This window comes from Quercus robur, chromosome 6 (assembly GCF_932294415.1).
Source record: "Quercus robur chromosome 6, dhQueRobu3.1, whole genome shotgun sequence".
NCBI classification, from domain to species: domain Eukaryota; kingdom Viridiplantae; phylum Streptophyta; class Magnoliopsida; order Fagales; family Fagaceae; genus Quercus; species Quercus robur.
This window is the reverse complement of record NC_065539.1, coordinates 49,394,207-49,405,686: the sequence shown is the minus strand read 5'-3', so window position 1 is coordinate 49,405,686 and position 11,480 is coordinate 49,394,207. Positions and strand designations below refer to the sequence as shown.

The following is an 11,480-nucleotide window of genomic DNA, read 5'->3' as shown; positions in this document are numbered from 1 at the left end:
AAAGATCAATATGGATGTTACTTATTTCCACAGGCCGATTACCCAAACAGTAAGTCCATACTAATTTGTTAGTTGCTTCTCATAAAGCCGATTGATGGATGCTACTTATTTTTAAAACCTAAAATAAATATAATATATGTTTTAAAATTTTGTTTTGGTAAAAAGTTTTAAAATATATAAGATATATCTAAAAAATATATTTATTGATTATTCAATTGCCCTGTCTCTGTCAATCATGTCCTTTTTTTTTAAGAATTCTCATCTCGTTTTGCTTTTTTCTTTATTGTTACACGGATAGCAATACAAAAATATGAGAAAATGCTGTGTTATCCTAATGGAACATATTTCATCCTTAGAAATTAAATTAAATTTTTTTTAAAAAATCGAGTATAAGAATCTTTCTATTGCGTGAGAACCTTAAAAGCAAGAAAATAAGATAAATCTTTCTCCATTATTCCTTTCGGAATACAAGTGATCCAATTGAGAAAGGACATGGTATTTGTTCTTTTGAATAGTGTAAGATCTATATGTGACTAGGAAACCATAAACAATAAAGGAAAATAGATCCCTATAGTACCTCCAAAATGTCGTGTTGGCAACTAAGCTCGACTAGATGAAACATATGTACCATAAGAAAAAAGAACTCACAGACAAAAACAGTATCGAATGGAACCATGAATCTGATAAGTTGGATGCATCATTGCTATTATGAGGACGAGAATTCCCATGAACAGGAATAATTTTTGGTTTGCCAGCAATGTCACCGTTTCCATCTTGGTGTGATCCTGAACCTTGTTCTGCTCCGCCACCTTCATGTCCTCCGCTACCTCCGTGTCCACCACCTCCATGCCCACCTCCACCGCCACCTTTGGCAGCAGCAGATGTAATCATAAGGGTCAGAATCAGGAGCACAATTACAAGTTTCATGACCATTTTAGGTGCCAACTTAGGCCTCATCTCTTCAACTGCATGCACACACATGAAAGGGCATAAAATGATGATCCTCTTCAAATCTTAACAGATGCAATTCATACAGATGCGACTCATTTCAGAAAACATAAAATCCTAAAATAGAAGTGATTTTGTATGGCAGTATTTTCAGTCGGGATTTAAGAAAAGTGATATCAAACTGAGAGTTCTTTTTCTATTATAACAAAGGAGGAATCTCATATTATATTTATAGGACTCAAGTTATTCTCGTTTTATAATCACATAAGAGAATTTTAGTTTTTTTTTTTTTGGGAAACTTTTATTCCACGCAAGAATAGTTATAAATCAGGTAATTAGAGAATATAGACAATTCATGAATCACGACAACTCCACGCACGCTGTATCTATGGCACCTTGTACCATTTAACATCTTTCCTACACTGTAATGCATTCTATTGTCTTAATGTATTATATTAAACCAAAATTTTCCCCCCAAACCAATTTAGAAGAATCTCGGTCTAACCCACTACATAGTGATTTATTAAATAAGTTACATAATTTCTTATATTAGTTATATGAGTCAAAGTACATAAAAATGACTCTTTCAACCACCACGTAGTGGGTTAGAAAAATTCACTTCCAAATTGATTTAAAGGTAATAATTTTTTTTATTTTCATTATATTGTTTTCTCATGAGTGAGAGAGGGGATCAAACCCAGGTTTTCTTTTATAGGAGAATGGGGCTATATTACTATTTCGACCACCCGGCTAGTGCCATAACAATTTTAGTAAAGCAATAGATAATGGTTTCAATTTGAGAAAAAACTAGATAATATTTCAAAAAACTAACCTTTGTGATAATTTTTCTGACTCATATTATTTGCTGAGCGATCAGTCATGTATAGACTTATAGATTCCAAAATGAAAGAAACATAACTAATCAACCTAATCGACATATATCATACATATATATATATATATATATACACGTGTGTGTGTGCTTATCAACAATTACTCAAAAGGCTTCCTAACTGATAAGGATAATTTCTCACATAATTCAAAGACAAAAAAAATAATAACAGATCATAAAATTATATCATATGTTATATAATAAAAATTATGTTAAAAGTCATTGTTGTGCCAAGTCACTATCAACTTCCAACAATAATTGTGTGGACATAACACACTTACACCCCCCCCCCCCCCCCTTTCCTTTTTTTTGCTATGATATATTAGTGTATCCCATGTGAACAACAAAAGCAAGACAATTCACAATTTTTTTTCACATTTTCCAAGCACCACCGCAAGTTCTATGTGTTGGGTCACAATTTAATTAGTTTTTGTTTTTAATTTTTACTCTAGCCCAATTTACGTATGTAAAGTTCTTTCTTGAAGACTTGAACCCTGTCTTTACCCCCAACAAGTGTCAATATTTATGGAATGACCATCATACTAAGAGTGTGCGGTCATACAATTTAATTAGTTTTAGTCTTGTATGAAATAAGAAAATAAATTAATAATTTTAGCCAATTACTAAGCCAAAAAAACAATCATATATAAGAACATAAAAATTTACATAAAAAACCTTTTCTCATTAAAGGGAAAAAACTTATGACAAATTTCAAATAAATCCACTCTTATATAAAATTAAAACCCTTTCTTATTAAAGGAAATAAACATATGACAAATTTCAAATAAATCCACTATTATAAAATTAATTACAATATCAAATTTAAAAATAATACATTCTCTAAGAATTAATAAAAACTCACCTGTGATGGTCACTTACCTCTATCTTTCTTTCTCCTCTTTTTTTTTTCGCAGAGATCCTTTGTTGTGACTCTATATATAGCTCTCTCTCTCTCTCTCTCTCTCTCTTTCTCTTTCTTTTGTGTCACCGCACACCATTTAAAACCACAGAAACCATTACTTTTATATAAAATACCTAACCGACTCAAAGCTTTTTAAATTTTTTTTTTTTTTGAGAAGAACCGACTCAAAGCTTTTTTAAATTTTTTTTTTTTTTGAGAAGAACCGACTCAAAGCTTCTAATCCTTAATTATTGAACAACGATTCTCACAATCATAACTATTTAATACAATTCCTATTAGAATGGGTAACGCTGCGGCTTGAGTTCTTTGACCGCTACACTTGCTCATTAGAGCCATGATCATATGTGGGCTGGACTAAAGGTATAATTATATTATATATACACCTCAGCACTACGTACTCCAAAGGTTTGCCAATATGTAGGAACCACATGCAATACTAGGGATGTCAATTTTGCCCCGCCCCTCCTTGTTTCGCCCCGCGCAGATTTTTTCCGCCTCGTAATGGTGGTGGGATGGGAATGGGACAAGATTTTAATCCCACACCACGAGGCGGGGTGGGGATGGGTCTAGACTATTTAAATCCATCCCGCCCCCCCTCCCCCGCCCCCGCCCCCGCCCCCGCCCCCGCCCCACTTTTCGTTGCTAAGGGTTATAATTGTAAATTTTTCATATCTTAAAACCTTCTTATTTAAATAAACATGTTAATATTAGCTTATTTTATTCTACCCAATGTGGTTCTCTGCCTTTATTTTGTTATGTGTTATACTATAAGATTTTTTTTTGGTGATTGTCTCGTTAAACACTTGGATATATTATTCAATTTTTTCTAAAAATTGATTTGATTTTATGGGATAAATTTAGTTGTAATTTCAAGTATATTTTTATTAATGAAATAAGTTTCATTAAAAAAAAATTATACTAGTTGTAGGGCAAATTAACAAAAAAGTAGAGTTTTAGGGGGTGAGGTGGGGCTTCGCAGGGCCCCAAGGGGCAATGATGGGATGAGAAAGTTTTCCCCGTCATGCGAAGTGGGGTAGGGATGGGGCAAGACAAAACCATACGAAACAGGAACATAGACCTCATCCTTCGGCCCCACCCCGCCCCGCCCCATTGCCATACCAATGCAATATGTTCATATACCAAGTTTTTCTTTAATGGAGTATAGAGTTTTGGTGTGTGGTTTATATACTTTACCTAGTAAGCCTTACCCTAATGAGTCCAACATCTACTAGACAAACAATATTTTAATGAGAGTTAGAGAAATTTTCAGTTGAGCTTTCCGTCAAATTACTCCAAGTTCTTTTGCCTTTTGATTTTCTATTCCACAAGATTTATGATCAACCGCTATTTTCTTATTACAATTAATTTTCAAAATCATGTATTAGAAAGTATGATTTACTTTCCACAAATTAGAGACGAAAATCAAGGAATTGATTGTTATAAGTAAATCAAAAGATTGGAGCAATCAATATAACTTATTTTCAAATGTTGTAAATCCTATTACAAATATGTAATTTATTGTAATATGTTACCATTAATCAAGTCAAATACAAGATGTAGCAAATCGGCCTTTGTTAACGTGGACATAGGTCTTAGTAATATCTTTTGTTCTTTCTTTCTTGTATTTATGTTGCATGCTATTTCAAACTCTTACATCATGATCCATTTCATCAATATATACTCATCTACCAATAGATGTAGTAGATCCTCTATCACTCCTATGGCCCTATGCATTTTTTGATTGGATGAGTCACTACTCGCTAAGATAACCTTAAATCAATTAAAAACTCCCCAAATGGCAGCCCTCACAAAAGTTGGTCAAAACCATTTTTTATTCAGACCCACTATTAAGCAAAAACTCATTGAAACAAATCCTATAGCCAAACCCAGTTTTCAATTTCATAAAGGTACCTAAAGGCTAAAGCTCAACCTTGGTTTGCATCTCTATCCCAAAAAAAAAACTTATAAACTTGGTTTGCATCAACCTATGGACAGGTCCAATCATTTCATATTTTATCTCAAAAACTACGGCACACAGTTACTGATTTACATATTCGATCAGTGAAAAAATGTAGCAGCAAAAAGGCAAAGATATGTTTTTATTTCTTTATTTATTTTGGTGGGATATTTCTTTTTATTTTATTTCTATTTCATAATATTTTTTAAAAAAATAATAATTTTAATACAATATAATAATTTTTTATTGAAAAGAGAAATTTTAAATCTAGATTATCAGTCACTATCCCGAAAAATAAAAAACAAACAAACAAGCTTTTGACTATCATCACTAATTAATGTCTTTAGTGAAAGTAAGAATATATCTCAAAATTAAATATGCTTAATAAACTCAAATTTCAAAAGTTCAACACCACTAAAAGGAATAAAAATTACCTGTCTCCAAAAATATTTCTTAGATTCTTGACTCCTCTCCTATTCATTCAGAAAAAAGAAAGTCCTCGAATGAACCCCCAAATTGCTTCCCTTGATACGTTTTCTTCAATTTCCGGATCAAACAAAGGGGCTAGAGTTGGCTTGGTAATAAGAATCGAAAATTTGAAACCACTAAATATAATAAAGTGGGTCTATATTTTTCACACACCACGTTGATGATATCCTATAACTCCTAAGTAAGTAATCATGCACGTAGAAAAAGATTCCGGGTTGAAGCCTAAGGAAGCTATAGACAACATTGAGAAGAGTAAGCTAAGTAAAGAAAGGTTTGCTTTGGTGTCTAACTCTGAATCTGAACTGGTGTCTAACTCTGAATCTGAACTCTCAAGTCTCATGAAATGAGTTAGGGTAGATGGAAGTATTCAACATTTGATTCCTTATGTTTTGTATTTTTTGTGGTCTAATCTTCTACGGTTCTACCTTTCCTTAACCAGTGGAGAGGATCCTTTTGTGAACGTTCTAGTCCTGGATTGTAGCCTTCTCTTTCTCACTTTTATTTATTCTTTCTCTTTTACTTTTTCAGACCACGAAATTGTGCCCCCTTTTTTTTTTTTGAATAGTTTGATATGCCTTTGAAAGAACTTATTTTTATTATTCTATTTTGTTATCTTGAAAAATATGATCCTTTGAAAATTTTCATATTCTTTCTTTTGGGGAAAATAAGCTACTAGAGTCTTGTAGTTTTGAAATATATGTGTTCACACTTCTTCTCACTTCAGACATTTTGCATTTGATTTGGAGGTATAATTAAGGGTTTAAATTGATATGATTTTAAAATTGTATTGTTTGGTCTAAAACTAATAAAACCATATACATTCAATTTGTAACAATTTAGGATTTGATTTGAAAGTTTTGAAAGCTACAAGAGTCTTGTAGTTTCCTATTATATATTCTCTTCATAAGCATGGTTTTAAAAACCAAACCAGACTAGTTGGTCCGACTGATTGAACTGGAAACTAGCCACTAGTTTGATCCTGGAAAACACTAAAAACTGGTCAATAATAGGTCAAAACCTGTTTAAAAAAAAAAAAAAAATTGGGAATCGGAGGCAAATTCAGTTTTGCCCCCAGATCAGTTTTTAAAACCATGCTCATAGGTTCAAGTCCTATCCATTTAAACCTTAGTCATTTTGAGTTATATTGTAAGGTTTTTTTTTTTTTTTTTTTTTTTTTTTTTTTTTTTTTTATTGAGAAAATTTTTTGGAAGTTTAATTAAGGGTTTAAATTGATATGATTTTAAAATTGAATGATTTGTTCTAAAACTAATAAAACCGTATACATTCCATTTGTAATAGTTTACGATTTAATTTAAAATTTTTAAAATTATTGAGTTACCACATACCACCCTTAAAGTGTAAGATTCAAAATATAATTTGCCCTAGGGTTTATTTGGAATCTGTTTATTTTGTTGAAATTGAAATTTTTTTGCTGAAAGTACTGTAGATAAAGGTAAAAGTTAATTAAAATATTATAGTAAAACTCATGAATAATATCAAAAAATACAATAAAGCCCATAAATAGTAGTAAAAATAAACTAAATAGTAAAATAAATTGACAAAAAATAAGCAATCCAAACACAAACCTATTCTCAAAAAAATATAGGAGTATATAAAAAGTATGTATGCAGAAGTGAACCTTCCCACCACGCCAACACCCCCCCCCCCCCCCAACTTTTTTTGGTTAGAAACAAAAGGGTCATTGCATTAATTCAATTGTGAGAAATTTTAAAGATCCTCCTCCTTAAGAATAATATCAGCGATATGATCCAGAATTTATTTCTGGTTGGGTCCACCTCAAGTGTCTGACCGTTATTCCTTTTTTCTTTATTGGGCTACAAAATAAGGAGTATCAACCTGTTTCTCTTGATTTTTCGAAGGTGCTTCCCCTATGGCCCACGGCCGGCTCCCGGATCATATATTCATTATTGTGGGAAATTTTTTTTAGGGGTGTTATATTCATAATATTTTCATAATAAATTATAAGTTGTCAGTTATTATTTTTTTAAATTTGAACCTAACACTAAGATTACTTTTTTGCCCTAACAATAACAATCAGTAATAACCTGCCACTTAGAATTTGTTGTAAAAAGGTTGCGCATATATCATCTCTCAATTTTTTAGGGTCGTTTGTATAAATTGAAAAACGGCATTTTGAGTTTGAAATAAACACTTGTAAAAAAAAGTTATGAGAAATTGTGGTTGTATGTGAGAGTGCCTTTTTTCGTGACACTCAAGCCCAAGGATCCTGGGCTGAATAGTTGTGGTTTGATGGACCGGGTTTTGATTCATCGCAGCTAACAGGCTGTTTAAGAATCAAGTAGTGCACAGGGCATGCTTCCTACAATACATCCAAACTGACAAACAAGGATATTTGTATTGAACGACAAATCAAAACAGCAAAGTAAATACAGAGAACAAAATAACAAAAGCACAAAATAACGTTATAAGGATCCTTAAATCAGTGGAAAGTATTTCATTGAATTTTTCATTATTATGCTTACTAAGACGTGATACAAGGTTCAAGCAAACTCAAAAATTAGAGTCTTGAATGATTATTCCAACCTTCAAGACTTGCAAAATTTGATTCTTTTTGAATCCGAGTATGCGCAGTAGTGGCTTTTCTAGGATACCGGGAAGTAGTGTTATGAATTTTCCCTGAGTTTTCTCTTCTTTAGAGAATTTTATCAATAGTTCTTTTACTCTTCAATTCTCTGTATCCTTCTCCGCAACCTTTCCCCCCTTTTTATAGCGATATCCTAGAGTCCCAAGGGAACCATTGGTTCCCCTGTTTTGTCCTCTGGTTAACAGGGCATGTATCATGCCCATCATTCAGCAGGTTCTATTCCCTGTTTTTTCATCTTTTCCTTCCTTTAGTTTCGATTTCTTTGAAAGTCTATGGCTGACTGCCTTTTTCGAGACATGTTGAGGTCACGCCTTTCTCAATCCCACTGTTTGACAGTTCTTCTTCTTTGCCTTTTTTCCCAGCCGAGCGGAATCCCATTCTGCCGGATTGAAAGTCGTCCACTGGCATTCCCTTTTTTATACTTCTCCATTCTAGTTCCCTGAGGCGCTTCCCACTTGCGCCATGAGAGGTCGCTGATTCTTTCTTCTTTTCTTGCTGGATCGTTTGACGCTTGTGGCTTCTCCTCTGTTTCTCGTGTTTCTTTTTTGTCCTTTTCTTTTGAACTGTCTCAATCTTTCGTTGATTGTATTTATACGCCTAGGAGGATCCGAGCCTTTTGGTGGTCGCTGAGGATCCCGGCTCAGCTTTCTTCTTCAATCCCCTGACATGGGCTTCTCTTTCTTTTCTTTCTTCCTTTTCTCATAAGCTTCTGGGCCTCCCTTTTTTCCTTCTTTATGTTTCAAGCCTCTTGGGCCTGCCATTTCTTCTCTTTCATGGCCCCCTTGCACTTATTTCTTTGGGCTTGGCTTATTTCTTTGGGCTTGGCTCACTTCTTTGGGCTTGGGCACTGTGATCTTTTTTAGACCTCAACATTGTAAAATAGAGTTTTGAATTTTAAAAATGCTATGTTAAGCTCCCAGAACACCTAACCAAAAGGATCCTAGTATCTGATCATTTATGATGATACTGATACTTACGAATCATATAATAAAGAGAAGGATAATATTCCCACCAAAAAAAAAAAAGAAAAAAAAAAAAAGGAGAAGGATAATATACTCGCAGCCTTTACACAAGACAATTTCTTCCATAAATTTATATCTATTACCTAATTAATAATTTTACATTATTTATGATATTGTAGGATGTTAGGAGATTGGTACTTTAGATTTTAGCAACTCAAAAAATTATCTTATCTATTTTAACACATCATTTAGAATATACCCAACATCAAAGGTTCTATTTTTTAACTACTTTATTTAATTATTTTTTCTTTATTTATTCTTTATCACTTTGTGCTAACTCCCACAAAATAAAATAATTTTTGTAATCATTTTATGGCAATTTACAATAGCTAATTTGTATAAATTTTTAATTTTACCACTACCAATTTTACATTTTTTTTTTTTAAAACCACCAATGTGAATGCTCTACACATGACTGTCATTCTGAAATGCTATAAGTGCACTTCTTTATAAGGAGAACCAGGATTTAAATCTTTTCTCCTACATTGATGTAACTTAAAAAAAATACTATTTATTCCAATTTTTTTTTAAAAAAAATTTGCCTATATATATAGAAACAAACACACACACTAAGAGAATGTGATAATTTTGGACACGTAGACACATACAATTGTTTGGACATGTACACACATACCATGTGTATCTTTGAGCTCAGGAGTTCTATCCCCCATAATTACCTAGAAAAAAAAAATCGTTTGTACCTTAAGACTGTTCACCTCTGACGTTGACATGGTGTCCAAGACCTAAGGTTATAGGAATTTCTTCCTCAAAATGATTACTATTTTTTATTTTAAAGAATAAGTTATATTATTAATCATCATTTTTTTATTATTGAAAATGTGATATTATTAATCAACAAATCAAACTAAAAGTATAGACAACAATCCTCAGCAGGAACACTTGCTACTCAAACAGCATAGGGGAAAGAAGAACACCATCCCTAACAAGTCCTAGCCTATTCTAAACATTTTTCAAAACAAAGAAATAAATGTTCCACTTACTAATTAAAAGATAAAACCTTATTACAAAGAAATCTCCCACCTCTTATAAGACTCTTCCATTAAACACTCTTGCATTTCTCATCATATATACATATAGGGATACTTAACGCGTTATCTACAACACTACACATCACAAAGGCACCCTTCTCTTTCAAAATGATTCGCAGCATGTCAACTCCGGGTAAAGTTCTTCGTTTTACATTGAATTAGATTCATCACATGAATAATTATAATTAGACCCTCTATATTCTATTATTTATTGGCATAAAAGTCTTTATGACACAATCGTTAATTCAATTCATTTCAAACTGTTTAATCAATCGAATAATATAATGAATACATTGAATATAGTACTGTGTCTCTTTAAAGTGGAATTCATCCTTCTTCTTTTTTTCCCTTAATGATATGCCAATGAAACAAGTTCTTGTTAATGGAAAAAGAGGCTTTGAATGTGGGGGCTATTCTCAATAATATTTCTAGTGGAACATCTAAGCATAAGTACCATTTCCAAGGTCTCAAAACCAATCATTTGTGATTGTAACTAGGGATATTATGTAATTAATTAGTATCCAAATATATATATAAGTCAACTGGCAAGCCAACAAAGAGTTGAACAACGGTTTTTTGTGTTGTTGAGCCCCTCTAGTAGTGGCTTGCCGAAACCTCAGAGCCTTTACTTGATCCAAAATGTGTGAGCAGTGCGAAGAGCTTTGCGCAAAGAAATAGAAGGAACATTATTAGAAATATGTTCCAATCACTATTTTTAAAACTACTGGATAGGATTAATTAGCTAATGTTTCAAACTTCATGTTAAGAGCCTCCACTCGTGTCCTAGCTCATCTGAGAGGCTGGAAGGGCTTTCTTTGCCATCCGTCACTGCAGTAGAATTTAACCACCAAGTTTGGGATGGATTGGTGTGGAATAAAAAAATAAAATACAATAATTAAGAAGCAACACGTCAAAATAGAGAAATTAAAACCAAGTCAAGATGATACAGATCAACCCCTTCTTCTTGCATCCAAACTAATACCAATCAACCCATTACAATCCATTTTTGTTGCCACAAGATATATTGGCAGCTGCAAATCTTTTGATTCGATTAGCTAAAATGTTGGTTAACCGTATTATGAAACACGGAAAAAGAACTAGATCATGAATTAGTAATTGCATCTAAAACATAACTAAAAATGACTAAAAAATAAATTTATTAATATATCCAAATTAAGATATGAAACTTTATTATCTGAGAGAGAGAGAAAAAAAAAAAAAAAAAAAAAAAAGAGCCAAATACCATCAATATCCAACAAAGTGTCATGGAGTGCAAAAGTCTACAGACCGCCTCATCAATATCTACCAAAGTGTCATGGAGAGCTACAAAAGTCCACAGACTGCCTAATTGACACCAACGAGCCTGGGTAGGGAATATATATATATATATGATGCACTAATGCAATCCAAACCAATTTGCACAGAGAGGGTTTGAAACTTCTGTTTTGCAAATTGTTTAAGCCCCATTGAAGAACTTCGAACCAGGTGAAGCCAAACTGGTTCACACCACACAAATGCAAAAGCCAAGACCAAATTCTGCGACCAAATGAACATTTGAAAAACAAATAATCTCAA

General features: G+C 32.7%; 1 long non-coding RNA gene across 1 annotated transcript; it reads right to left on the bottom strand.

The window, feature by feature from the left end:
- Positions 1-432: 432 nt before the first annotated feature.
- LOC126689254 (uncharacterized) lies at positions 433-5,646 on the bottom strand. The gene is made up of 2 exons (XR_007644450.1): positions 5,154-5,646; positions 433-965 (listed from the first exon to the last, which is right to left on the bottom strand). It is a non-coding gene; the product is annotated as an uncharacterized LOC126689254 (long non-coding RNA).
- Between the last annotated feature and the right edge of the window lie 5,834 nt (positions 5,647-11,480).